General features: G+C 34.7%; 1 long non-coding RNA gene across 1 annotated transcript; it reads right to left on the reverse strand.

Moving 5' to 3' along the window:
- Positions 1–2,847: 2,847 nt before the first annotated feature.
- LOC140321271 (uncharacterized) lies at positions 2,848–4,235 on the reverse strand. The gene is made up of 2 exons (XR_011918880.1): positions 3,219–4,235; positions 2,848–2,970 (listed from the first exon to the last, which is right to left on the reverse strand). It is a non-coding gene; the product is annotated as an uncharacterized lncRNA (long non-coding RNA).
- Between the last annotated feature and the right edge of the window lie 773 nt (positions 4,236–5,008).

Raw genomic sequence — 5,008 nt, forward strand, 5'->3', positions numbered from 1 at the left:
TAGGGAGCAAATTTAGACTTAGAGAGCTTTAATAAATCAGGCCATTGGCTTTCTTTGTCCATGTGAGAGCACGATGTGCCTTTACAACCCCAGTATTTAGCACCAGCCTAATGAAATAAATTACACATTTAAAAAAGGGCATGCTTTATAAGTATCTCACTTTGTTCTGTGCAGTACACAAGAAAAGCATGTTCATTTACTTCAAACATACTTTTACAATAATGCTCCATGAGGGCATTACTGAAATGAAAAAAAATATACAAACATACCAATCTGCCAAAGATTCCAGGAATTTTCCCCTGTTTCTTCTGCTGAATTAGAGCATCAAGAACCTTTCCTCTGCTGCGATTTGCAGACAGGGAACTTCGGGACTCTTCCACCTTCTGCCTGATCTCCCTGACCTCATTCTTCACAGAAAATTCTTCTTTTGCAAGTACTTCCAACTCTTTCTCTTTCTGTAGATAAAGTGTGGCAAAATAATCAACCAGATGTCAGCTCCCAGGGTTAACCCTTTACAACAGTAGAACTGGTGGAATGGCAGGAATTAGATCAGTCACACAATTTAATGAGGTAGCTACTAATCTACAGCCAGTAGCTTGAAAAGTGCCCCGTGTCAAACCTGACCAGAATGGAATGTAGAAAGCATTTATACACTGAGCCCAGGTAATAATAATATTAAAAGTCTCTCTCTCTCTATGACAATGACACAATGTATTTGAAGATATTATAGATTACAGTGTCTCTCAAAGGATGATAAAGATATTTTTTTTATCTGACAATTTTTTTAACTGACAGATTCAAATTTTTATACTTGAGGAAATACAGGTTTGAATAGGTGAACAAAATTTAATTAAAATGTAAATATAGCAAGCTAAATTTGATTGCAGGTTTATGTAACAAGATATAATTATGCAAAAAATAACAACAAAATAAATACTATAACAAAATGCCCTTTATTCAGTTCTATTCAGTGTTTATGGGAAGATGGGTAGAAACTAAAAACTGAACTCAGAGCAGCAAATCACAGCATTTAACCACATTGGTAAGAGCAGGTATATAGCATTATTTATGAAACCCCTACCACTATTATTTAAATACCTTCTTAAGATCATCCTCTGCTTTCGGCAGTTTGGTCTCCAGTTCTTTGATGGCAGTTTTTCGTTCTTTCAGTGTTGCTGAGGCTGTGTTCAATGCTTCCTTGGCTTTGTTAAACTGAGACAAAGCTGTATTATAGCGACTTAAATAAATGTCCAGCTCAGACTGTGCAACATCCATCTTTGAGCGGGTTTCATTCACATTCTTGTTCAATTCCATTAGCTCTTGCTCTTTACCCTAAGGGTGATATACATATGGCAGCTATAAATATTTTATTTTACATGGAAAACATATTCCTGATCAAATCTAACAACCAGGATGTAAAAAGGAAGCACCATTCCCACAATGTTGGCTTACCAGGTAAAATGGTCAATGATCTGTTTGGCTAAAAGTCCCAATACACAGGGCATTAATTCAGACATTTGTATGCAAACCAGTTAAAAACTCTACAGGTCACACACTGAAACACACATTGATTACAGATCAAATACATTTTACCATGCAGAAAAATTCCTCTTAATATTTTTATAGAAGCCTTTATTTACTTTAAATAAGTACCAAAAAGCTTTTAAATGGACAATTTTCACTGAAGCTGTGCCAGTCAGAAGAGGTGTGACAAACTACGGTAATATAATTAAGAATAAAAATTCTTTGATGTAAAGGGAGAACAGGATAAATCTTTAATTGCCGTGTAAACAAACCAGGAAGACTACAGTGAAATATGAAATTACTAAAAGCTTTTCTTCTGACATGTATAAGATTGTTTTATCAAATGGGCTGAAAAACTGAGCACTTAGAAGCACTTAAAGTAGAACTATGACCTCCCATTAAAAAAATGTGCTAAAGCACCTAAATACACAGTTCTCATTTGCCCAAAATACTTGTCAAGTCTGCCAGTAAAGTCCACCTAATGTTTTCTTTATAGGGGGTGCCAAGGATACTTCAATGCACCTGAATTCCAAAGAAGTTGCTCTTGCTTACACAACAGTCGGATGGAGAAAATGTTTCAGGAGGTATGACACTATCACTGAAGATTCACCAAGCCAGGTAATGGGTTCAGTTTGTCACTTAGCACCTGGTCACACCAAACCCTTCCCACTGCTCTCTGGATTGACAGACCTGCAGCTGAAACCCCTCTACTGTCAGAGCAGTCTTGTCTGGGAAGTAAAGAAAGTTCAACACAAATGAAGGAGGATTGGTCTCAGACAGGGAAGGTAAAGGAAGCGTTGTTTGTTTACTTTAAAAACATTGGATGTTTGTAGACTATTGTGTGGTGTGACAAGTGATTTTTTTCAAGCCGATGATAAATTTATTCCTAATGTAACCAGAATTCAAGTAAATTGTTATCCAGTATTCTAAATGCAGTGAGGAAACTTTGCCTGATGCATGTTTGATAGAAAATGTCCTTATTTCACCAAAGCCACATAAAAAACTTTCCCCTTCTTACTATCTGAAAGATAGGGAGCCTAATTTATTTTTGTCTCTGTACAAACTCAGAATAAATCCCAAAATATAAAACAGTGTACCTCAACTAGGGATCCGTGAGTAATATGCACCTCTCAGGTCAGATTAAGTGACCCCAAGGATTTTTTTTTCATATACTTTTACTGTATTAAAAAAACTCATGTAAAGCATACACTTTGCTAGCAAAGTTCCTCTAAAACTGACCAATAAATATGGAGGTAAAAAACTAAATTTCTGAAAAAAAAAAAAAAAACAAATATAAATATTTACTTCTCCACATCTTTCAAAGCTTTGCTCTTTGCCTTCATTTCCTCAGCAAGGGCACTGGTTTTTTCACTGATCTCCTTGGTTTCTTCTTGAACCTTTTCTTTCTTTTGCTCTTCCTCATGAATACGTTTCTGCATTTCATGTCTTCACAGAAATTCGTACACAAAAAAAGAGGGAAGGAGGTAAACCACAATTGTTATTGGAGTTGAGGTTGGAACATTACAAACACAAAGAGAGCAGACATGCCATTCCTTCTACTTCTTGAACCAAAAGCCACCTATGTAAAGCATATGCTAAGAGTCAAAAACAAAAGTAATGCTGTGTAAAGAAGAGTAGTAACATAGTTTGCATTGGAAATTGCTGCTTTTATTAAGCCCCAGTGTGTTGCTTACATGTAATACTGGCAGACTTGATTCTTCATTTTAAAAGTTTCATTTTCTTTGTTGAGGAATTCAACAGCCTTATTCTTTTCACCCTCTAATGCATCCTTTTCTTTCTCCACAAGTTTCACTCTGTTCAACTGTTAGGGGAAGAATATAGAATATTCAAAAAAAAAAATTGATAATTTTTTATGCTGTTTAAAAATCAATGAAGAACACAGGATTCTGAAATAACATGTTGGGATCCTGTACACTTTTCAACAAAAATTGACAAGCAACATCTTGACAAACTTTCGAGAAAAAAGTCCTGCAAAATGTATCTGTATTAATAACAGCATCTCTTATTTTAACGAAGTAGCAGATGAAAAGGTAGTCCTCCATAAAAATGGAACCACCACCATTATGTATAGTGGCTGTATGTTGGGTAAATGGTAGTAAATTTCTAGAAAATAAAATAAAAAAAAAAAAAACAAAAAAAATGCCCTAAATTCATCTATCCATTAAAATTCCACAATATTCTATTTTATTGCTTTCTGGCCAATTATGCTTATTTTTGATTGATGGCTTCTTTATGCATCACTCCCCAATAGACTGGTATAATAACAGATCTCCTGATATGACCAACTGGTCCATTCTCAGCGTCTGATCTCTGAAGCCGATTGATTGATGGTCTGTCACATCTTTAAAAGGCTTCCACTTGTTTGTGCATTAGGTTTTGTGAAAAATGGCAATAAAACGATTATAACCCTAATTATAACCAAGCAGTGCCCACTGGGATATCCACTCAAGCTCATTGCAAAATGAAAACCTAACCAAAATACAAATTTTTTCCACCATTTTTTTCCCAGTGGAAAGCATGGGTAAACTGTAGTCCATAGAGTATCATCTGACTAATCAGAACAACGTGATGCACATAACACCTAGAAAGAGCCATAAATTGTACAGCAATGTTCAATGCTGGTACAGATTTTTATGTAAAATATAACGGATATAAGCCCACTTTTGACTAGACACTTCTCTAATCACAGACACAGGTTATCTTTTTTGAAAATTGTATTTTTGCAAATTGTCAGAAGATAATCACCAAAAGTAATTTTATATAACAAAATGATACATTGAAAACAATTGGAAAAAATGTACAAACAGCTGTACCATCTAGACAAGGTATACTGAAATATATTGCAACAAAATCATAACAAAAAAGCATTTTACAGAATCTGCTTTATCAAGGAGGGGAGAAGGCAGGGAAGAGGTCTAGGCTCTTAAAAAAAAAAAAAAAACATCCTCAGATCAAAATCTTATAATATGGCTAAAATACACTTTACAAATTCTTTAAAGTTGTTTAACAATTATAAAAAATTGATATCATACCTACTAACCGGGGGGTTCAGCTCAGCCCTGTTCTACAGTTGTATTCCTCAATCAATATGTAATACATTATACACACTTCTCTTCTCTGTCTGAGCTCAGTGTGCAATGTCTATGGGAAGGACATGAACAATGTTCTATATACAAGTTGTATAGTGGGAGTGTAAGACTGAAGTCACTGCAGTATTTAAAAAAAACCAAAAACAAAACAAAAAAAAAACAAACTGGAGTACATTGGAGGATGAAAGCAAGGGAAAGACCAATCTGTGTGTTGGAGGCGTCATATCACCAAGGAATGTCCAGAAAAAACACTGATTTGCACAGTAGCAGAAAATTCATCTGCCACTTAGGCATTTAATAGGAAACAAAACTGTGCTGAGAAAATAAACTCTCTTTAAAATTGCTTTATTATTATTTTAAAAAAAAATAAAAAT

This window comes from Pyxicephalus adspersus, unplaced genomic scaffold (assembly GCF_032062135.1).
Source record: "Pyxicephalus adspersus unplaced genomic scaffold, UCB_Pads_2.0 Sca1781, whole genome shotgun sequence".
Taxonomy (NCBI): Eukaryota; Metazoa; Chordata; class Amphibia; order Anura; family Pyxicephalidae; genus Pyxicephalus; species Pyxicephalus adspersus.